Source organism: Nanorana parkeri, unplaced genomic scaffold (genome assembly GCF_000935625.1).
Source record: "Nanorana parkeri isolate BGI_ZX_2015 unplaced genomic scaffold, ASM93562v1 scaffold1612, whole genome shotgun sequence".
In the NCBI taxonomy this organism is placed as follows: domain Eukaryota; kingdom Metazoa; phylum Chordata; class Amphibia; order Anura; family Dicroglossidae; genus Nanorana; species Nanorana parkeri.
The window spans coordinates 207906-232121 of record NW_017307880.1 but is presented as its reverse complement, the minus strand read 5'-3'; the positions used below and the strand labels follow the sequence as shown (position 1 = coordinate 232121).

At 44.2% G+C, this 24216-nt stretch overlaps 1 long non-coding RNA gene across 1 annotated transcript; it reads right to left on the bottom strand.

The window, feature by feature from the left end:
- Positions 1-526: 526 nt before the first annotated feature.
- Positions 527-17302, bottom strand: LOC108799043. The gene is made up of 4 exons (XR_001941990.1): positions 17223-17302; positions 13917-13924; positions 8063-8065; positions 527-537 (listed from the first exon to the last, which is right to left on the bottom strand). It is a non-coding gene; the product is annotated as an uncharacterized LOC108799043 (long non-coding RNA).
- Between the last annotated feature and the right edge of the window lie 6914 nt (positions 17303-24216).

The following is a 24216-nucleotide window of genomic DNA, read 5'->3' as shown; positions in this document are numbered from 1 at the left end:
TTTATATCTAATTAAAAAAAAAAATATAATTTAACCTCTTCATTACCACTTTGTGTTTAGGAACAGCGGAGTGGTGGATGTTAATTTCTCCAGTGCTCTTTACAAAAGTAGGTGGCCACTGTGCCGGTAAATGGCTGTGCTCTGAGCCTTCATTGGACAGCTCAGATCGAAGATAGACACAGTGTACAGAGCCTCTACACCTTGTGATCGTTGTGATGACCAATCACAGCGATTACAAATGTAAATAGTTGCACTGTTTATATCAAGAGAGGAAGTAGTATATTATGAATGAACATTTCTAAATGAAGGAATCAGCAGCAGCAGATGATTCATGGTGAGGGGTTATAATTAATTGTGGGCAGGGCCGGACTGGAACAAAAAATAGGCCCGGGCATTATAGACTGAACAGCCCAATCACATGACCGCCGACAGGCCCCGCCCTATCGCAATCTGGAGGTGGAGTCAAACATAGAAGCGCAATTGAGGGACGGGGCCGGGCCACATAATTACAACACATAATATATATACACACACACACTATATTGCCAAAAGTATTGGGAAACCCCTCCAAATCATTGGATTCAGGTGTTCAGTGAAATTCCCTTGCTACTAAATATCCCATATAATATTATCACCCATATATATTAATATTACGCATTTCTGCAATGACATTACTGCCTACAGACCTGCAAAGTTGGCTAGTTGTCTTTGACTGACACAGTCTGTCCTGAAATTTCAATAGGTGGACTGTTCAGATGATATCTAACCTAGCAAACCTAATAAAAAGCAATGGGTTTCCAAGAGTGGAAGTGAAAAAGGAGAGAGCGGTGGCAACTAGGCTGCTGTACTCATAATCAGTCGTACAAGGAGCAGTACACCAGCCTCCTAGCACCCTCAGCCATGCCATGTACCAGCCCCGGGGACATGTACCCCATGCAGAGCCTGTGGGCAAAACTGGATCAGCACCAACACTTCCTCCTCACACCCTGCCATCTCATAGTCTGGGTCGTTTCCTTTCAGTTTGACTTTTTGGCCTCTTACACCTCCACCTTGCCCCCTGTCACCTCTGCCATGCCGACCCTGGTAGGGGCCTGAGCCCCTCAATCTGCCTGGGTCCCTGACATGGGTATTGGCTATACCCCCTGATGGTGGCCCCATGTGTCTCCCCCAGTCTGGTCTATGTGTCTCCCTTGAGTCTAAGTATGAAGAAGTCACTCACACTCCAGCTCAAGTTCAGTCAATATTTTATTGACCCCTGTGGTGTCACAACATGTCAATGACATGCACAGCCATGTTGTGACTTCTTCACCTTTATACTGAGGCGGAGGCATTCGTGGTTGCTTGGCACCCACTTGATACTCGAGGGTCTTATCTGGTCAGGTGTGCGATGTGTTTCTTTTGATTATCTCCCCCTCAGTCTGGCTCCTGTCCTCCCTCTCCTGTCCCCCTTCTCAATCTGGCTCCTGACCCCTTCTCAATTTGGTTCCTGGCCCCCTTCTCAATCTGGCTCCTTACCCCTTCTCAATCTGGCTCCTGAAAGCTTCTCAATCTGGCTCCTGTCCCCTTCTCAATCTGGCTCCTGGCCCTCCCTCAATCTGGCTCCCTCTCAATCTGGCTCCTGGCCCCCTTCTCAATCTGGCTCCTGGCCCCCTTCTCAATCTGGCTCCTGACCCTCCCTCAATCTGGCTCCTGGCCCCCCATGTGTCTAGCATGAGATGAGGTGGTGGACCTCCGGTCACTCAGTGGTGATGATTCCTCCTCCCCCCGTCAACTTACTTTCTCCTGGATGCTGTGTTCTGTGTTCCTACGAGCACAACGTCTGTCCTGCACAGGCCTCCGGGGTCTGTCAGCTGGTGGGGGCGGGGCCGGCTCCATCAGTGTGTGATCTGCCTGGCAGCTCTGTGCTCTGTGATCAATGGAGCGTTCAGAGCGGCCGTCGGGCACAGCTGGCCGGACCAAACAGAAACAAGCTGATGATGTTCGGGCCGGCCCACCGGGCAAGTGCCCGGTTTGCCCTATGGCCAGTCCGGCCCTGATTGTGTTTTTTTTTGTCTAGGTGCAGTGTTGGATAACGGAGTAATTGTCAGTCAAACTATCACAGCACTAAAACCTGAAGAACTGGTAATGATTGGGTTTTACAGGCTGATATTTATCTCCATAATTAGAGCCGATATGTGACACTGAAGCTGTTACACCTTGGTTCTATAAAACGGGAACTTATGGATCACATACCGCCGTTCGCTCACTTCCTGATCTTCTCCCTGCGGAGAGTGGTGACTGTCAGTCACTACCCGCCACAGGGATTGCCCTCTCTATTCCTCGAGTGCTGACTGCAGGGAGGAATGGATGGGGAGAGGGGGCGGGCACAGCTGGCTCTGGATCTAGAGAGGCAGAGCCAGCTGTCAATCAGGCAGAGGGATGGATTCTGACCTATTATCTGGATCTTTCCTGGCTAAAGCGTGGCTCAGGCTGTCAGCATATCCTCCTGCAAACGTAAAAAGAACCATAGCCAAAAAAGGTTAACTTTTAATGATTAGTTCTCCTTTAATAATTTTTTTAACATATACATTAATTTTTTATTTTTTAGATATTTAAAGGTAAACTAAGCCTATAATTTGTGTAAATATGATATTTTGCATATGATTATTTCATATTTCCAACTTGCAGGCAGCGATGGAACGCGAATGGCCGATTCATCACTCTTTGATGTGACTAAATTTGTCCACTGAGGTCTGTTTGAACCATGTAGATTTAGGAATTCATACAATTATGATTGTATTTTGACTAGTATATAAAAGCTCGCCACCAATCCCAAGCATCCTCATGCTTGATCCTACACTAATACTTTACACAGTACAAAAAATATCAGGACGCTTCCTGGCGAGTGGATGTACATTTACTTCCTGGTTGTGCACGCCCCCTTCCGGGTGCGTGCGAACAGGCCCCAGTCGGCAATGTAAACAGCCGTTAAGGGCTGTTATATACAGGTGTTTGGCAGGCTCTAAGATGGCTTGTATGACCGTGCAAATACCCGGCCAGCAACAGGACTGGATTTACCCTGCCTGCCGTCCCAAGGCCATTCTCTTTATTGAACCTGTCACCTCCAATACAGGAGTTCTAGCACAGCACTGTGCTGGAACTCCTGTGACAAGTGAGAGAGGAAGAGCACAGCTCTCCCCTCTCACTGTGTACACAGAGCGGCAGGGTTAGTTTTAACCCTGCCGCTCTGCTCACCGCTCTCCATCCTGAGGACGTCAGCGGCCAGCGAGGAGAGGACGGAGCCAGGAGACGGAGCCGGGAGGACACAGCATGGAGAGAGGTAGGTGCGGGGGCGGCGGCGAGGGGGGACGGACAGCGTGCAGTGTTATTACAAGTGATCTTGGCGACTTCCACCATTCTTCATTTAGCCCTGCTTGTGCAAAGCATCGCTAAATGTAGAAAACAAATTACCGCCCGGAGTTCCGGGCGTCGGGTGACTTCAAACATGTCTCGCCCCTCTTCTCCGTGCCGCCCCGAGGCCGGGCCTCGGTGGCCTTGCCGGGAATCCGGCCCTGGTCAGCAAGTGGTTAAAGTCCATTTCCACCTTTGTAAGTGATTAGCATTTATTGTGGTAATGAAGAGGTGCAGTGATTATGTATACATGTGCACATTTTCATGACTCACATTGCCGGCTTTTTTTTATTTTTTTAATTAAAGTTTTATTAGGCCTGAAGCCTAAAAATTCTAAATTTTCTCCACAGGAAATTCAGCAAGAAATTCAGTTCCGATTCGGAACTTCGGATTCAGTACGAATTTCGTCCTAACAGAAACTAAATTAGAAATTTACGATAATTACTTCAAAAAGAGAATTTCATAGCATGTGAAGATAAAAACATAACATTACTTCATGTTCCTGTGCATGCACTGCCAACATTTAAACGGATACAAAAAATTAAGAAAAGGATTTTAATGTCCCTTTAATAGTGAAGAGAGCTAGAGCTCAGCAACCAGAAATGTCAACTGTGTCAATTCTGCTACGTACGTGCGTATGAACATTGTCCGTTCGCGCAAAACCCCAAATTTCGGAAATTCGTCCGAATTCCGAATCCGAATTCCAAATCCGATCCGAATCCAAAACCCAAAACGAAACACATACAGGACCCGATTTTGGAAATCCGAAATAAACGAAATCCGAAGCTAAACGAAATGAATGTTTTGTGGCTGCACATGTCTAGTATTTATTTAGCACACTGTACATTATCATGTGAATGTGCTGCTTGTGGCAATGGCCTCAAAGGGTAATTAATTATTGGCTAAAAGCTATTTCTCCGTACACATGCTTTACATGCATTACCTTTTATCCCTATGGAGGGTGAATTTTGCTGCAAAGTGCACAACATATGGAGCAAGCAGGACTTTTTTTTTCTAATGCACTCCATGAAAATACAAAGATGTGCAATTGCCCTAAGACAGGGCCATCCAGTTTCTTTTAAAAATAGCAGACTGAACCTTATCTAATCAGGTTCTGTTTACTTTGGCATATCAGACTTTTCAGACCCTGGCAGGTTTAACCACTTGTATGAGGTATGAGAACTGATACACACTGCTTTTTTTATGCTGGTTGTCACCTGTTAACTTATCATGCTACAGAATCTTTAACGGAAATGACATGTGCATATATATATATATATATATTTTTTTTTTTTTTAACTTTCTTTCTCAAAGTGAATGGCATGCCAAAAGAGTTGTGACAGGAGTTGGGAGGAATTAAGCTTCTCTCAGGTCTTTACTGCTATCTGGGGCTCTGTTAAAAAGATTTACCCTCACTTTCAATCCTGCTGATAATGGCTCCGCCACACAGGAAGTGCTGTCCTGTCTGGACAGGACAGGGCTTCCAACTGCATATAAGGTTGGGTCCCTTACAGATGGGACTTCTACTGTTCCACAGTGGGAATAGACCATTTCTGCACAAAATCCTTACCAAACAGATACCAGTCTATAGGTCTATAGGTGCCCATACACCTGCCGATTATCGTACGATAATCGCGGGTGATCCCGCCATGGTCAATAATCGGCAGGTGTATGGAAGGCGTGCAACCGTTTCTACTGTACGGTCGCACGTCTTTTGTCTTCCGAGCACACTCGAAAACCCGCTGAACATCGTACGATTTTTGGCGGGTTAGTGGCGTGCTCGGAAGACAAATGCCGACCGGGCCGGTGTGCGCAAGCGCACACTGCCCGAAAGTGCACACTGCCCGCTCAGCATTGGAATCATCGGAAGCTCTCCCCTTAGCAGGGCTGGCTTGCGATGATCGCAAGTATGATCTGCCTGTCCAAGATGGGCAGATCATACGAGATTTTAATTACCTTACAACCATCGCACAACGGAGGTCATGTGATGGTTGTAAGGTGTATGGGCACCTTAAATAAGCGCTACGGGGTATAAACAGCTTAACAGGATGCTTCCAATTTCCATAGATAAATAGTTGGAAAAGGTGCTGGATATAGTGTGACAGTGCCCTGTCACACTATATCCAGTGCGTTCCTGCACGGTTTGAGCTCGGAAGGCACTGGATCGCCTACATCAAGCCGAGCCACATTCCGGGGCATGGGTTGTGCCATTCATGTCAATGACATGCCCCCCGCCCGCACCGGAACATGAGGTACAGGAATGCCCTACGTTCTGGTGCAGTGCGATCGGAGAAAATGCTGCGTGCACTATTTTTTTTAGATTGCCCTGCACTGGAACGGAGGGCAGTCTTGTACCTGGCGTTCCGGTGCCGGTGATCGCATTGCGGGCAGGGGGCGTTTTTGTGGTGCCATTGACATGAATGGCACCACCTCGCCGCAGAACATACCCCAGCTTGATGTATGCGATACAGTGCGTTTCGGGCTCGAACTTCGCCATAACGCACTGGAAATGATGTGACAGGGCTCCCTGAGGGCAGGTTCACACTATTTTCTGGACCAGATCTGGAACGCACTGCGTTGCGTTTTGCCATGTTTTTGACGCGTTCAATTTTAGGTCTTGCTGGGGGACCTCTGCAAAACCTACAGATAGCCAGGAAAAAAGCAGCACAATGCTTGCACATAAGAGACATTAACTTACCACAGTTGTTCGTTTCAGAGCTGCTCAATGATCATAGCCTGGGACAACCTGGGCAACAATGCCTCTCCACTTGTCCATCTTCCTATTATTGTTCTTATATTGCCCATGTCTCGGATCATACAGCTCTGGGCAGGCTTCCACAAGTTCTACAAATAATTTGGTGTCCACTTCAGCCATCATGTTTCCTATCTTCACAAAACTCTCTCTCCACAGAAGCAGGACGTCCAGGGGTGATGAGTTCATCCAAACCAGCCCCAAAAACGTTTTTCTTTGCCATTGCGTTGTATTCCGCTGCATTTGTGACACGTTCCAGTGCGTTCCAGAGCAGACAAAATGTGACACGCAGTATTTTTCTGGTCTGGCCTGGAACTGACTACGATAGTGTGAACTGAGGCCAAGAAGAACATGGGGAAACATTGGGATGAATTTTAGGTCCAGATAAAATCTGGTCTGGAGGTGGTGTGAATGGCCCTTAGAGTTACCAACAACTGTGTAGTGCTTGTATCTGCCTGATTGGATTTAAATTGATTGGATAGTTTAGGAAGGGCCTCATATTACATAGTTTGGTTAATCTAAAGGAGCTTCTTCATTAGGATTGTACCGTATGTGGTGACCATTAGGAGCTGAAATAATCTTCTTTAATTTGGGTATAATAGTAGAAAAGTGCGACTCCTCAGGGATGAGCTCATAAGTCAACACATGTTGCGACCACATGGTTGTAGTGTGATGCATAGGCAAAGTCAGGCAAACAGGAGGAACAAACTGAAGATCAAAGTTCAAGGTGGCTCCTTGCACACAGAAACAGCAGCAGGGAGACACTTCCCTGATACTGAATGGTGGAAAGCCTTCAGTCCTACTGTGTTAACCCTTTCCATGGCAAAACTAGAAGGAATGGGGAGCAAAGTCACCCAGCTACTTAAGTAGCTGATGTGACTCTTGTTGCTTAACCTGATCAGTCTACGCACAAAGTGAGTCTTCAGAGACAGGGCAAGTGCTGAGGCAATGCTGGTGTCTCTGGACCTGCAAAGCGTACCTGATGTGTACTTGAACGCAGTGTGTAAAGTGCCCCATGCGACACCGTGTGCCCAAAAGTCACTTCTAGGCTATCCCTGCAACGTCCAACCAAGCGGGGTCTGGACGCTATGCTCCAAAATCTAGGCGGAGAATGACCTTGTTGGAGAGCTGCAATCAAAGAAACAAATCTCCAGCAGCAACATAAAGAAGTGTCTTGATTTAACAATAAAATTAAAGATAAAAGGTGCTAGCATATTTTGCATAGCTGCAGAAAAGACAACTACACTTTTTGGAAACTATCGTAGCCAAAGACTTTAAAAAGAAAAGTTTTCCTGGGCTAGTCATTTTTTTGGGGGTTTTTTTGCCACTGTCCAATCGTTCTGCAGGCGGCAGTATAACCCAAAGGTTAAAGACTTCCTGTGTCCATCAATTGACAAGGAAGAAAAGCCTGTTATTTACAGAGGTGGACAGATCAAGGTGAAATGTTTTTACAGAACTCCATGAGAAATCAGTGTAAGGTTTCAATGTGAGACAGATGTGTCTGAAAGAACTACTCAGGACAGTGTCTAAAGCTCTCCTACATTCTCATTTCTATTAGCCATTAGGACTGTCCATAATAGTAATGGGCCAAGAGGAACTCGCCAGGAGCAGAAAAGATAGTACACTATAGCACCCAGGAATTAGGGGTCCCCTGAAATGATGGAGGAGTATTCTAAAGGAGTGCAGGTAACCCCAGGTGACTGCATTGTATTGCTGCCTGCTAATTAATACCTTTATGGTTTAGGCTGGCCATATACTGTTATATTTTTTTGCTCAACCCCCAGGCTGAAAAAAAAAAATAGGACAGATTCCCCCATCAACGCTGCAAGCGCATTAATCAAGGAATACCCGCTGTTTCTTTTGTATTCTGACAGTGGCGGCTATTGGCTGCCGGTTCTGTTTGTTCAAAGACTTTCCGACCAGCTCCTTCAATGAGCTGATCGAGGGATGCCAGCTGAAAGGTTGCTGACAGCGGCAACCAATGTGCAAATTTGCATAATGTATGGCCAGCTTTACTATAATCTGGCCAGATTGAAAAGTCTGGAATTGTTTCTTCATGACTTTTTGAAGATCTTTTTTGACAGTAATGTGCATACACTTTTGCACAATGTTAAGAAAGTGTTATGGTGTTTCACCACTGGGAGCATTCACAAACACGGAGCAAAAAAGCACATCTTCCTGACCGCGTTTGGGGTGCCATTAGAAATAATGGCAACGCAAGCGCGTTGCACATTTTGGTGTGTTTCCATCAACGCGTGCCAAACGCGGAATGTGCAGGTGTGAATGTAGGCTTAGAGAGTTATCACAGGAACAGGTGTCACCATTGGAGGATTTTCCCTCGCCTACTGCTCTAATGGTAACTCTAAATTTTTGGGTTTCCCCTCACCAGGTCAAATCTTAAATTTAGACACATACAGCAAACCAAACTTGACAAAGGGTCTAAGCCTTCACCACACTATTCAAAACTAAACAAAACATTGTCTTTACACACACTTTATTACAGATAAGACAAAAAGGCGCAATAAAATATTAAATGGAGTAGTATATTTGAAAGTGGTGAAAGGAGCCTTAATTTCCAATGCAAAATACTCCACGTAGAAGGGTGATAGTGATTGTTGTTCTTGTGCGAGTCCCAGGGGCGTATCTGCCACGAGGCAAACAAGGCATTTGCCTTGGGCAGCACTTTTCAGTCAGGCAAGCCAGACTGCTCAGAACTCGGCAGCCTTGGCTGCCTGGACGAGGAGGAGGTGGAGGCAGAGGCGAGGAGGAGCAGCAGCAGGAGAAGGGGGCGGGTATGGATCCCCGCAGCTCCGGTTAGGCGGCGGAGGAAGCCGTGTCCCGATGCAGATGTCGGGCGCAGAGGAGGCCGGGACCGGAAGTGCCTGTCGGGTGTCCGATGGGAGTCCAGTCGGAAATGCCAGTCAGGAGGCCGGACCACTGGTGCCCGCAGCACCAGTGGTCTGGCAGTGATGGAGGCCAGGTCCAGCAGCGGTCAGCTTGAGACATCAGATGCAGGTAAGTGGATCACATTGCTGGTAAAGGGACCCTACAGAGCCCAGCATAGATTCTACACAGCCCAACATAGACCCCGCAGAGCCCACCACAGATCCTGTGGAGCCCACCTGAGACCCCAGCTTTCCTGCTATACCAATAGCGGAACATGTCAAAAGCTGGATACAGCGATTGACAGGTTAAGCAAAAAGTCAAAAATAGGAAGGGGTGGGGAAAACTTTGTGTGTGTGTGTGTGTGGTGGGGGGGGGGCCTGAGTTTCGTCTTGCCTAGGGCAGCCCCAAACTGGCGAGTCCTACAGCCCAAACTTGAAGCTGAACCCACCTGTTAAGGGCTTCTTCACCAAATGCAGACCAGATCTGCATGAGATTCTGAACATGCAATGCAGTGTGTTTTGCCGCGGGTTTTTTTTTTTTAAGTACCTTATATGCACTCTGGATGAGAGACTGTTTTGCACTGTGTGGCTCACCGAATACACCTATGAACGTTTCTTTAAAAGGACATGTTTAGATTTAATACTTGACTTTTATTATTAGTGCTGGGCATTTTGGTGTATATTATAATATGCATATTGTATGCAGTCCTTTGGTGACATCAGGGGCCACATAAATGCCCTCCTTATTAATTTTACACTGACCACTGCTCTAGAGGAATGGGAGGAAAAACCTTCCATATGTCTGCTGAATTTCATCTCTTTGTTTCCTGTCAGAACTGACCTTTTTGACTTGTGTCCTTTAAAAGCATTGCAACATAAAAGTCTAATTAAAGATGAAGAAAGCTAAACATAATCCAGCAGAGAGCGTTAGAACGTGTCCTGATTTGTTGGTGCTGCCACTACCTTTTTTAAGGAGCCAATCAGCACTAAAGGAAAGGTTGTCGCCCTCGCCTTGCCCATATTGCTGTCAGTCAGCGAGGTCAGCAGGAAAAATCCTACGTCAAACATGCTGTTGCAATGCACTGAGAGATTACAGAAATGTATTTTAGATTACACCCTGACTTTACTCTGCTTCATGCCTGCGGTGTATTTAGTAAGCTGTGCAGTGGTAGATCTGTGAATAATACAAAATGTATGTATAGATATATTATAGTTCAGAATTCTGCAGGAAATGTATCTATATAAAGATCATCAATGCAATCATCAGTTTAGGACAATAGCAATTATTAATAATTTTTAGGGCTTCCCCACTCAAGCGGCGGCCACATTGAGTGGGGCACGTAAGATTAATAACGTGCTGGATTAGTGTGATCCTAATTAGTGTGGCCAAAAATATGTAGAAGCCACACCGCCGCGCCAAGGCACCTCCTGGTACACCTGCATGCAGTTAATTGACTGCATTAATATGCTCATACTTGGAGACTCGTATACATAGAATTAGGACCACACCTTGCAGAGGTGCCTTGGCGTGGCGGTGTGGCTTCTACATATTTTTGGCCAAAAGTTTGTGCAACTAAAACCTCTGATTTTAACGCATACTGTTGATAGGGCAATTTGTTTGGTTGCAGACTAGCTGGCAGGTGAGCTGGGGATTCTTTGTGTTTTGTATTGTTGTAAGCCTTCCCAATGTGCGCCCTGCCATAAAGGCTAGTCATAGATTCATGCAGGTACCATGTTTTTTCTAGTTTGACTATTTTTGGATGTGGGGACGCACTGGTGTCCCAGCGTGCATTTTTGGTTGCTGGGCCTCCAGTGCGTCCCTGCACCTTATTAGGAGGAGTAGGCTACCTCCTGGTACACCTGCATGCAATTTATCGACTGCATTAATATGCTCACACTTGGAGACTCGTATACATAGAGTAGGACCACACTTTGCAGAGCTGCCTTGGCGCGGCGGTGTGGCTTCTACATATTTTTGGCCAAATGTTTGTGCAACTAAAACCTCTGCTTTTAACGCATACTGTTGACAGGGCAATTTGTTTGGTTGCAGGCCAGCTGGCAGGTGAGCTGGGGATTCTTTGTATTTTGTATTAAGGAAAGATCAGAACCCCTGTCAAGTTTTTGCTGTTATTCAGGGCCATTAGAGACATTTCCCCTACTTCCTGTCCTGGTGACCAAGGTTTCACCAGACAGGAAAAAGGGGATCATCTGCATGGGTAAACACTCACTATCACTTAAGCCCAAATACACAATATAAACAACAAATAAATACTGTATAATATTTCAAATAATAAAACAACAGACACATGATGAATATGGTAAAGCTTTGGCCTTGGCCCTTCATTGGGGTTTACATGTAACTTGAACTTTTATAAATGTATACATCATAACTATTAACATTCTATAACTAACAATATTAGTCTCCAAAGCTCAAGCATCATAAATCAAATAGATTTGACCATCTCATGTCTCATGTGACACTGCCCACGCACAAAGTGACCCGTGTCAAGCCGGCATAATATACACCTCCAAGCCGGTATGATATATCAAGCTGTGGTAGAACTACACAAGCTAAGGTGACCAGGTTTTTAAAATGAAATCCGGGGACATTTTTTTTTTAATTGACAAATGGTAAAACAAACAATTTTATTAGCATATTTTCCTCAAATTATATATGCAGTGTATTTGGTATGTGTGGTATGTCCCTGGAAATGTCCCCGGGAACATACAAATTAATTTTTTTTTAATACTCACCTAATCCCTGGATCCACCGATGAGCGCAGCCTCCTGTCTCCCACGCTGTCAGAAGCTGCATACAGCGTGTGCCGGTTACTATTTAAACCTGCACACACTGTATGCAGCTTCTGACAGCGTGGGAGACATGAGGCTGCGCTCATCGGTGGGTATAAAAAAAAAGATTTTATGTTGCTGGGGGACTGTCCCCGGAGATCGGCGACGAATGGTCACCCTTTTACAAGTCCCATGAGGCATTGCAAGAGTATTAGCTACAGATATGTCTCCCAGATGCAGAAGCATTATGGGATTTGTAGTTTCCCCACAGCTGGATTGCTGAGGTTGCCTTCCCTGATCAAAATAATGAAAAACAAGTGTCTACCCACAAAGTGGGCAACAATACTCTCAGTGAGGATAAACTGCAACATGAAGCGGACGGGCGAGTAAGTTCGCAATTTGCTGTTGTTAATGAAACCTAGAAAACCTTAGTGACAGCTCAGTATACTTTATTATTGGATGCTAATTTTCCAAATTGTCACCAATCCGGTGATCAGCCATGTCTCACTCTGTTCAGCAGCAGCTGAATCCCCTCATGGCTTCTCCCCAGCAACACCAGGCAGAAGAAGGCCAGCCCAAAATCCGAGCCATCTTATAACTAATCACTAGGGGCTCATTCACACTGTCTGCGGTGACTTAGCATTTTACCACAGCACACCTCATCTCACATCAGTGACAGTTATTTCAACTGACATTTTATTAAAGTTTAAAAAAAAAAAGAAAGAAAAGAGGTAAACAGCACAAGGCACTGCCGGCACACAGAAAACACACTAAATGTTTGAACATACACGCTGGTGTGCAGGGCTGTCTTTAATATTAATTGGGCTCTGGGCAAGATTTTACTGATGGGCCCCCACAACCTTCCCAGCTCCATCACTTCCCGACCCAGACCCCCATATCCACCTACATCGCCTTCCCCTGAAAAGAAACTAAAAAATAAAAACACATAACAATGCAATAGCGCAATGGACTCAAGATTCTGCAACGCAATAAACTCAGGACTCAGCAACGAAATGCACTTAGGACTCTACAATGCAATGGATTCAGGAGCCTGTAACGCAGTAAACTCATGACCCCGCAACGCAGTAAACTCAGGACCCCGCAACGCAATGGACTTAGGGGCTTGCAACACAATGGACTTAGGAGACTGCAACGCAATGGACTTAAGACCCTGCAACACAATGGACTTAAGACCCTGCAACGCAATGACATAGGACCCTCTTATGTTGCAGAGTCCTAAGTCCATTGCAGTGCAGAGTCCAGAGTTTATTGCATTGCAGAGTCCAACGTTTTTTGTGTTGCAGGCTCTGGAGCCGCATGTGGCTCTTTCATCCCTCTGCTGCGGCTCCCTGTCCAGGGGCGGAACTATCGCCAGGGCCTCAGTACGGGTGTAACAGCACACTGTGTGCTGTTATTTCATTTAATTAGAAATGTGGATTATAATGGGGAACGTTACACTGTAATGTTGCCTATTATAATCTATTTCTCTGATTAAATGATTAGACAGGGCCGCTGTTCTATCAAAGTTTGTGACTAGGTTGGAATGTGTGACCGGTGACGTGGTCACACATTTCAATGTAATCCCGCCCAGTTTTTTGGTGCAGGATTTTGATCTGCCCTGGAACAGCTGTTCCAGCACAGATCAGTTCTCCTGCACATGCGATTTGCGATGCCGATCTGCCCTGGAACAGCTGAGAAAGCATTGGAATGATTTGACCTATTGGCAGTCACACATTCCACCGCCAAAAAACTGGGTGGGATTACAATGAAATGTGTGACCACATCACCGGTCACACATTGTAACGTAGTCACCCCTGAACTAGCGCATCTTTAATAATACTAGCCCATACGAGTCCTCCACCTCCACCTTTCTGGCGTCGGAGTCGAAGTGGAGCTCTGTGCCCGTTACCGATCCAGCCACGGGCCCATCCATCTGGTCAGTCAAAAGTCACTCTCATCTCATCAGTCCATAAAACCTTTAAAAAAATCTGTCTTCAGATATTTATTTGCCCAGTCTTGACGTTTCAACTTATGTGTCTTGTTCAATGGTGGTCGGGTTTCAGTCTTCATTTCCTTGGCCATGTCTCTGAGCACTGAACACCTTGTACTTCTGGGCACTCCAGGTAAGGTTGCAGTTCTGGAATATGACAGCACTGGAGGATAATGGGTTCCTGGTAGCTTCACATTTGATTATTCTCAAATCTTTGGCAGTTAATTTGCTTCTTTCTTTCTCAAGTTTCTTGCGAACCTGTTGAATATTTGCAACAAAAAGTTTGATGTTTCTGTGATCATGTGCCAATATATTAGCAATTTCAAGAGTGCTGCATCCCTCTGAAATACTTTTTTTTGCAATTTTTGACTTTTCAGAGTCAGCTAAATCACTTTTTTGGCCCATGTTGCCTGAAGAAAAGAAGCTGCCTAATTATTATGCACACCTTGATATAGGGTTTTGATCTCCTTAGGCCACACCCTCCCTCATTATACAAATACACATCACCTGATATGCTTAAATCCAAAGAGCCTTCAAGTTTATACAGTTTGGATTTGAACAATATGCATAACAATGGAGAATTGGTCAAAATACTCACTTGCCTAATGATTGTGCACACACTGTGTATGTGTGTGTATATATATATATATATAGGTACAGGTGTGAAAAAATGCTGCAAAGTAAGAATGCTTTAAAAAATAAAAGGGTTAATAGTTTATTTTTATCAATCAACAAACTGGAAATTAAATAAACAGAAGAGAAATACAAATCAAATCAATATTTGGCGTGACCACCCTTTGCCTTCAAAACAGCATCAATTCTTCTAGGTACACTTCACACAGTTTTTGAAGGAACTCGGCAGGTAGGTTGTTCCACACATCTTGGAGAACTAACCACAGATCTTCTGTGGATGTCGGCTGCCTCAAATCCTTCTGTCTCTTCATGTATTCCCTAGACAGAATCGATGATGTTGAGATCAGGGCTCTGTAAGGGCCAAACCATCACATACAGGGCTCCTTGTTCTTCTTTACGCTGAAGATAATTCTTAAATGACATTGGCTGTATGTTTGGGATCATTGTCCTGCTGCAGAATAAATTTGGGGTCAATCACATGCCTCCCTGATGGTATGGCATAATGGATAAGTATCTGCTGGTATTTTTCAGCATTGAGGACACCATTGATCCTGACCAAATCTCCAACTCCATTGGCAGAATTGGAGCCCCAGACTTGCAAGGAACCTTCACCATGCTTCACGGTTGCCTGCAGACACTCATTATTGTGCCGCTCTGCAGCCCTTTGGCGAACAAACTGCCTCCTCCTACAGCCAAATATTTCACATTTTGACGCATCAGTCCAGAGCACTTCATGTATCTCACCTCATGCCTCATTGGAATTGTAGTTCCACAACAGCTGGAGAGCCAAGGTTGCCTACCCCTTATCTAAAGCATAGCTACATCAGATTATAACATTCTATTTCAATTCTATACGTTATCCCCCCTTCAGTCTATCATGAATGCAGCTGCCAGACTCATTCACCTTACCAACCGCTCAGTGTCTGCATCCCCCCTCTGCCAATCCCTCCACTGGCTTCCACTCGCCCAGAGGATAAAATTCAAAATATTAAGAATCAGTTACAAAGCCATACACAACTCTGCCCCCGGATATATCTCAGACCTTGTCTCAAAATATCACCCTAAACGTCCCCTCCGCTCATCCATTGACCTCCTGCTTTCCAGCTCCCTTGTCCACTCCTCCCATACTCGCCTCCAGGACTTCTCTAGAGTCTCTCCCATCCTCTGGAACTCCTTACCCCAACCTGTCCGTCTATCTCCCACCTTGACTGCCTTTAGGCGTTCCCTAAAGACTCATCTCTTCAGGGAAGCCTATCCCACCTCAACCTAACCACTGAACCTTCACATTCTCACATAATTCATTCCCACAGCTACCACAGCTACCTCATGTATCATTTCCCCCTCCTCTTTTAGATTGTAAGCCATAGACATTTGTGTTTTAGTGCAAGATATCCACTCCCAACATGTTTTGCCAGAGTTCTGGCTTCATCAGGGGTCAATGTAAGGGAAGGTTGTGACATGCATTGTACAATATTGTGCAATGGCCGCAGCTCATTTGATAAGCCCCTATTTACCTACTTCTATAGCATGCATGCACTTTCTTGCAGTATATTGTTGGCCATAGATGGCTCAGATTCCTTTTGAATCAGCCAAAATTCAAGCCATGGATGGCCTTGCAAGCATCACCTTGCTCAACAAAATTTGATTCAGAAATTAATTGAGCCAGGTTGAAAATTATGGGCTGGACAGTGACAGCATCTAACCAGATGCAGTCACTATTTGGGTATTCAGGCAGCTGTGGGTACCAGAATACAATTGCCAGCAGTGGAGTTTTTACCCATCCTTGCTGTTTAGAGCACCCACTAGTGTATAATCTCTTCATCTCTATATTCACTATAGTAACAAATATACAGAAGAGTTAACTATTTAAAGTGAGATTAAAGTCAAAAGGTTTTTAAGCTATTTCAAATGCAGATGAAATCACTTACATTGGATGCTGCTTCTTGATGTTTAAAAGTTTTAGTTTTAAACATCAGCTGGTCCCTGTGCACTGCCCCGATATCCTGTTTTAGGGTGGTTCATTTCCCTTGCAGGGTCCTATTAGAGTCACCCTTGTGTCTGCTAGTAAGCTGTGTGTGTCTCCACAAACACACATGCACAACAAGGCAAGACATTGCTCCTGCTCCCCCTTCGTCCCAGCTCCAAGCAAGTAGATGGACAGCTGCTGGAGACTGCTCGGCCCTTTGTGATCTTGTACTAGACAGGAAGTTCAGGGAAGGGGAGCTTAGAGAATTGAAGCTTTTTGGAAATATGATGACTGAAAGTGTTTGGGCAAAAATGTAAAATAATACTTTTCAAGGAAATGTATATTCGATTGATCTGGATTCATTATTGAACAAACTTTGAAGGTGTAATACTACTTTGAAATGTTACAGTATCTTTCAAAAAGGATTGTAAAGTAAAAACTGCAATAATAATAGGTTAACAGTAATAGTGCTGTTTTTTCTGAATCTCACATGCACCCATTTTATCGCATATACCCCCTAAATGTAATGTTTTCTGGTTGTTAAGTTGGTTGTTAAGTGTAATGTCTAGCCTAACAATCAACTTCTCTCATTTGCTGCCTTTTGGTCTGTTTAATATACTATTGTCACAGTAATTTGTCAGAGCCAGTTAACAAGGTCAAAAATAATACCTGTTGATCCTACAAGAAATACAGTGAGCTTGTAACTTCCTGTGCTTTCTGCTTGTCAGCCCTAGGAAGTTCAATCCAGTGGACTACAGAACACCTTCCCATTATGTTATGTAGATGAGGCAAGGGGGGTGCTCTCTAGTCATGTACTAGGGCAGCAATGGCAAACCTTTTTTGAGCCCGAGTGCCCAAACTGGATCACTAAACCAACTTAAGTGTCTTAAAGTGCCAACCCCGCACTTAGACCCGAATACTGATGATTTCTTTTAGAAAAGCATTTCATATGACTGTCTGAACTAATTATGTGCTTAAATATTAGAAGAAACATACAATACAAGAGGTTTTAACTACACTACAGAGTGACATGTACCTTTGTACTGTGCTAATCAGTGAAGTGTTCCATTGCAGTGTGCTACTAGGGTACATGTCACGCAGCACACTGCAAGGGAACAGTCTCTCTACAGCTTGGAGTCAATGGTGGAGCACCAGGGCCCAGTACAACTGCGACCACTGTGACCTTGTTAGTTCTGCTACTGACTCCAACCTGTAAAGGAACTAATCTCAGCAATATATTATATAACAATACAGAATACTGCCAACTATAGAGGACTACATATCCCAGCAATACATTATACAGCAATGCAGAATAATACCATCAGCTAAAGAGGACTGAAAATCCCAGCAATACATTATACAGCAATGCAGAATAATACCATCAGCTAAAGAGGACTGAAAATCCCAGCAATACATTATACAGAAATGCAGAATAATATAAGCTACATACTTTGTTGCTGCGGGGTGATAGACTGATGTCTCCAAAGTCTCTGGATGGCTGTGTGGGCTCTCAGGTGAGCTGTGTGGGCTCTCAGAGGCGCTGTGTGCTTTCAGGGGCATTGTGCAGTTCTCAGATGAGCTGTGCATTCCCAGGGGGTGGGGGGGATGTGCGGCTCTCAGGGGAGGGCAGCTGCGGCTCTGTAAATAAAATAAGTCCATAGACAATACAATGAGTGAGAGTGGTCACCCTAGAACAGGAAGTAGGTCACTGGTCTCCAAATGTAAGTCAAGTCTAAAATAGGCTAAAAAAATGCAACTGCTGCATCTAAGAACTGTTAAGCTACAATACATTTAATGATTCTTGTTTTTGGATATGCATTAAGCAGTCCAACAGATGTGGATCTTCAAAACGTATTACTTTGCAGGTAGAGCTCCATAGTAGAGATGGGGCTGGGCTTAGTGTGAACCCAGTTTGCATAAGTTTGCCCGAGCCCACTCAAACCTCTAACCGCCACCCCCTCCTCCTAACTCAATCAGTGCCGGCACTTCCTCGCCCCTTTGCGAAGTGAAGCTGCAGGGCACCTCCCTGCAACTGATTGGGTCAAGCAAAGAGGGTTGCGGACAGAATTTAGAGGTGGCTTGGGCAAACTCAAGTGAACTGGGTTCACACTAAGCCCAGCCTCATCTCTAGTCTATAGCGGTCTTGCTCATCGTTATAGTTGGCCCCTTTTTCATTGTAATTTAAAAAGAAGTAAAGTGTAACTCTAAAATTTAATGTAACACGCCTATATTCTTCCTATCGATGTCATAACCTTGGTACTGCCCGAGTAACTCCAAGATGCGCCTAAAAGTCACAATGTGATAATGACATCAGCTAATAAGTATGAATATACCAATATTAGAGCAGAAATTGCCAGGTACAAGCAGAAGGGTGCATTGCATTGGAATAAATATAAGGTTGCAGGACTATATTGTGTAAGAGCAAAAGCAAAGTCCATTGGCAGGATCAAGGTCTTTGGCCACATCCCTTATCACTTCAGCAGCTGTGAAAACATTGCCAGGTTCTAATTTCCACTTGGTGACAGATACGCTGATATGAGATCCTGACATTGTTAATTTTAAAATTACATTTTTAGAATGATTTCAGTGCTCTCCAGGTCTTCCCAGCAGAGCTTAGGGTTGACTGGGATGAGGATATAGACCTGGAATTAATTTTGAACAGAAGAGTGGGGTTGTATCCAATTTCTCATGTATAATACTAACAGCAGGTAGTGTCAGTACAAAGCATCACTGTCTTTATTGTATTGTATTGTATTGTCTAGGTCACCATCTACACTGAGTGGCCAGATTATTATGACCACCCCATCAGTACTTCGTTGGGCCACGAGATGACTCCACGAGATGACTTCGTTGGGCCGCCTCGTGACTCCACGATATGTTTCATGTTATTATAGATGTAGATGCCCTAACATTGACTAGTCGCTGACGGCCACAATTCGCACGTTCAGACCCAGATTTTCGGCTGACAGTCCAGTCTTTAAACACTTTAACAACAGCTGCTCTTGAACATTTAACGAATTCTGCTGTTTTGCCGATATTCCTTCCATGGCTTGAGCGTCAACAATCATCCCACGTTCAAAGGCTGTTAAATCGCGTTGTTTACCCGTATCTTCAGAAAAAAAATCACTTCTACTGTCGTGGTAAACAACCTGCTTCCCTATTTATAATGGTCTGGCCCTCTAGCAACTTCAGTGCAAAATTATAGCTAATTATAGCTAATTTGCCTACAAAGGTCAGGTGGTCATAAAAATCTGGCCACTCAGTGTATATGGAACACATAGATGGTTCTCATAATCTTCTCACGGTATGCAAAGTGTTTAATGGGGCACACAGAAAACCATTGTTTTCGAAATGCCCTGGCAGTGACTGGCATTAGCTTAAAAACGCCAGCCATCGCTAATGGTGTGAACGAGCCCTAACAGTTCCTTTTTTTTTCTTTGCACACCTTTTGTTTTGCTGCGGCTGGACCTGTCAGAGCTTGAGGAGGACAAACTAGGGTAGGTCTGCCATAATGTGCAAGTATATGTTTACATTATGCCAAGTGCTTTTGCAGAGTAGGGGCTGTAACAAACTGCCTAGTTAAATAATCTTGCAGGGAGAAAAATATACATGTGAAATAAGTACCCATTCACACCTGTAAATTTAGGTGTGATTAGGGATTCCTGCGTCAGGAATGTATGTTTTACTGCAGCAGGAATCCCTAATCTGCCATGTACAAGCGGCACCTGTTCAAGTTAATGATGATTACGTTTAAATGCCGGCATACTGCATGTAATCATATTTGATACGATTGCATAAGGTTAGGAATCCATCATCATCCCTGGACGCATCAATCGTGAGTTTCACATACGATTATATGCGGTGTGCTGGTGTTTAAATGCAGCGGCTGTCACCCGATCATTAACTTGAATGGGTGACAGGTGCCACTTGTAAATGGCAGATTAGGGATTCCTGCTGCAGGAAAATGCAAGTTCCTGAGGCCTTGTTCACGCAATGTCCAGACCAGATCTGGAGCAGATCTGCAGATGCGGTGCTATGCGTTTTTGACGCGCTCCAGTTTTTAAAAAAATTTACATTAGGGATCGGGTGATGCGGAGCTCCGTCAGACTGCGGCCATCTTCCTCGGCAGCTCGCCACGCCCCCCAAAAATTTTAATTTTTTTGGGCTGGAGTGGGGCTGTCAGTATGTTAGCTGCAGTGCAGTGCAGTGCGTTTTTGACACGTTTTGCGTTTCCGAACCATATCCTGACCAGACAAAATGTGACATGCAGTATTTTTTCTGTCCGGACCTGAACGGACTGCGCACGTAAGAACTTTAGCCCATAAAACACATAGGGATACATTTTTAGTGCAGGAGCGCACGGATCTGGTCAGGACAGAAACCGGACGTCATGTGAAAGGGCCCTGAAGCAGGAATCCCTAATCGCAGCTAAACTAACAGGTATGAATGGGGCCTTAAAGGAGAACTATGGGGTTAGGGCTTTTCCCCATGGTTCTCCTAAAGGTAACGTTATCGGCTAACTAATCGATTGTGAAAATAATCGTTAGCTGCAGCTCTACAGTCTACGTTTGCTCTCTTGTGGTGCCACCTTGTGAGCAAAAATAAAAATACAGAGATTTTACAAAAGTAGGAACAATGTTAACAGACAACTAAAGGGACCGCATGATTTTTGCATATATTATTTATTATGTTTAATAACATTTTAAAACCCTCTTCATGTTTTTAAGTCAGGTAAGTATAAACTATATTACAAATAAATATATAACACATGCAGCCAGCAGGAAAAAAAATGCTTATCCCCCTTTCCTGCCAGGCCAACTTTACTGCTTTGCTTTAAAGTTTATGTAAACTCTAACAATCTCTTTAATTTGCTCCATTTTGGATTGTTATATATACCATGTGTTTTGTTACATTTGTTGAATAGGTGCAAAAAAATACCTGATTATCCTGACAGAAATATAGAGCTGCTCTGTGTCCTGTGCACTCTACAGTATTATGTCAAGCATTTTAATCAGCACTCTCAGTTCATTCCTTGGACTACAAAGTACCTTCCCCTATGTCATGCAGATGAAGAAAGAGGGAGGTGTTCTGTGGTTCAGTAGTACAAAACAAGGCAGGGCTGATGCCATTTCTTGCATTTCCAGTCCAGTAATGCATTGTCAGCCTAAAACAGGAAATTAGGAGGGGGGTGCATTTCTGCCAGACTTAACAGGTATTTTTCTCCGCTTGCAAGGGAAACATTTTTTCTAATTCTTTATCTCTGCACATATGGCCCACATAGATTTTAAGTTAGACTAAAAAGTGAGCAGTTAGTGCTGGGCTTTCTATTTAGGAAGTCTAGAATATTCTACAAAGTCAATGTCTTAGATGGATATTGACTATATTAAATGATTATTTGCAAAATAAAGACTTTATGCCAATGGTCAAACATGATTAAAAAAAGCACCACTTTGTAAACTTTAAGTTTAAAACAAAACATTTACAAATGGAAAAAAAGTACCCTTTAAAATATTATTGAAGTATTTATTTAGAAAGTGTGTACAGTGATTTAGCAAATACAACAAACACAAATGATTTGAGTGAAAAAACAAAGCCGGAATAAACAACATCTTTTGTCTCTAGCAATTTCCTGCAGGGTTAAAGTGTACATAAGTCAAACAATTTGATTTAGTTTTAGATAGAGTAAGGACGTGTTAAAAAGCTGGTCAGTTGATTTTCTTTATCTCTGTCCCATTGGGGAGATTTACTGCCACTTCCTGTATTGGAGATTCAACAGAAAGTAGGAGGAAATCTTTCCAAAGTGAGGACAACCAAAACAGGTGTCCCAATAGAAGATTTCTCCTTACGTCTTGTTCTGATGACAAATGGAAATTGTGGAATTTGTTTCACTTTCTGGCACTTTTGGTGACAATGGTAAAGATGAAACAAAATAGGGTGAATCTTCTTAGTGGAGACAGAGTCAGCAATAACAAACCTGATAGGGTTCAATATTGAGTTGGCCCACCCTTTGCCTCTATAACAGCTTCAACTCTTCTGGGAAGGCTGGCCTCAAGGTTTAGGAGTGTGTCTATGGGAATGTTTGACCATTCTTCCAGAAGGGCATTTGTGAGGTTAGGTACTGATGTTGGACGAGAAGGCCTCCGCTCTAATTCATCCCAGGTGTTCATCGGGTTGTTGTCAGGACTCTGTGCAAGCAGGTCAAGTTCCTCCACCCCAAACTCGCTCATCCATGTCTTTATGGACCTTGCTTTGTGCACTGGTGCGCAGTCAATGTTGGAACAGGAAGGGGCCATCTCCAAACTGTTCCCACAAAGTTTGGAGCATGAAATTGTCCAAAATGTCTTGGTATGCTGATGCCTTAAGAGTTCCCTTCACTGGAACTAAGGGGCCAAGCCCAACCCCCGAAAAAAAACCCACACCATTATCCCCCCTCCACCAAACTTTACACTTGGCACAATGCAGTCAGGCAAGTACTGTTCTTCTGGCAAACGCCAAACACAGACACGTCCATCGGATTGCCAGACAGAGAAGCGTGATTCGTCACTCCAGAGAACACGTCTCCACTTCTCTAAAGTCCAGTGGCGTTGTGCTTTACACCACTGCATCCGACGCTTTGCATTTCACTTGGTGATGGAAGACTTGTGTGCAGCTGCTCGGCCATGGAAACCCATGAAGCTCTCTACACACTGTTGTTGTGTCAATCTGAAGGCCACACGAAGTTTGGAGGTCTGTAGCTATTGACTCTGCACATAGTTGGCGACTTCTGCGCACTGTGCGCTTCAGCATGTGCTGACCCCACTCTGTCATTTTACCTGGCCTACCACTTCATGGCTGAGTTGTTGTTGTTCCCAGTTGCTTCCACTTTGTTATAATACCATTAACAGGTGACGTGGCAACCAATCACGGTACCACTCTTGAATTAACTGAGCTCCTGAGAGAGACCCATTCTTTCACAAATGTTCGTAGAAGCAGTCTGCATGCCTAGGTACTTGATTTTATACACCTGTGGCCATGGAGGTGATTGGAACACCTGAATCCAATGATTTCGAGGGGGGTCCCAATACTTTTGGCAATATAGTGTATTTCTCTCAATAAAAGTTTTCTTTAACCACTTGATGACCAGGGTGTTAAACCCCTTTCCTGCCCAAGCCATTTTTCAGTATTCAGCACTGCGGGACTTTGACTGACATTTATTCCGTCATGCAACGCTGTACTGAAATTAATTTTATACAATTTTTTAGGGACAGTTAGAGCTTTCTTTTGGTGGTATTTATTTATTTTATTTTTTACGATATAACGAAAAAAGTACCGTACATTTTGTGAAAAAAAAAACAGTTTTTCCCTACGTTATGTTATAAAACATTATTACCCATATTTTTGGTAAAATATAAAAAGACACCAAACATGTCAAGCTTTAAAATTGCATGCGCCCACATTGCACAAAACTACCATGCCTAAAATTGGCCATAGGCGACACTTTAAAAGCTTTTACCACTCATCAGTTTAGTGTCAGGCCGGGCACACACCTTACAGTAGTAGAGGTCGCACGGCTTCCACACACCTTACGATAATCGTACGATCGCAGGATTTCCCGCGATTATCGTACGATTATCGTAAAGTGTGTGGGGACCTTCAGGAGTGATTGATGGCCCTAAAATTATTGCTGTCCCTGCGACGTTCACGGCGATATGTAACATGTGCGGCACAATCGTTGTTTTTGCACGTAGGCACGCCTGACGCATATTTACATGTATAAGTGCATGCGCGTGGGGGACTTTAAACATTTTTTGGTGTTTTAAAAAAAATATAT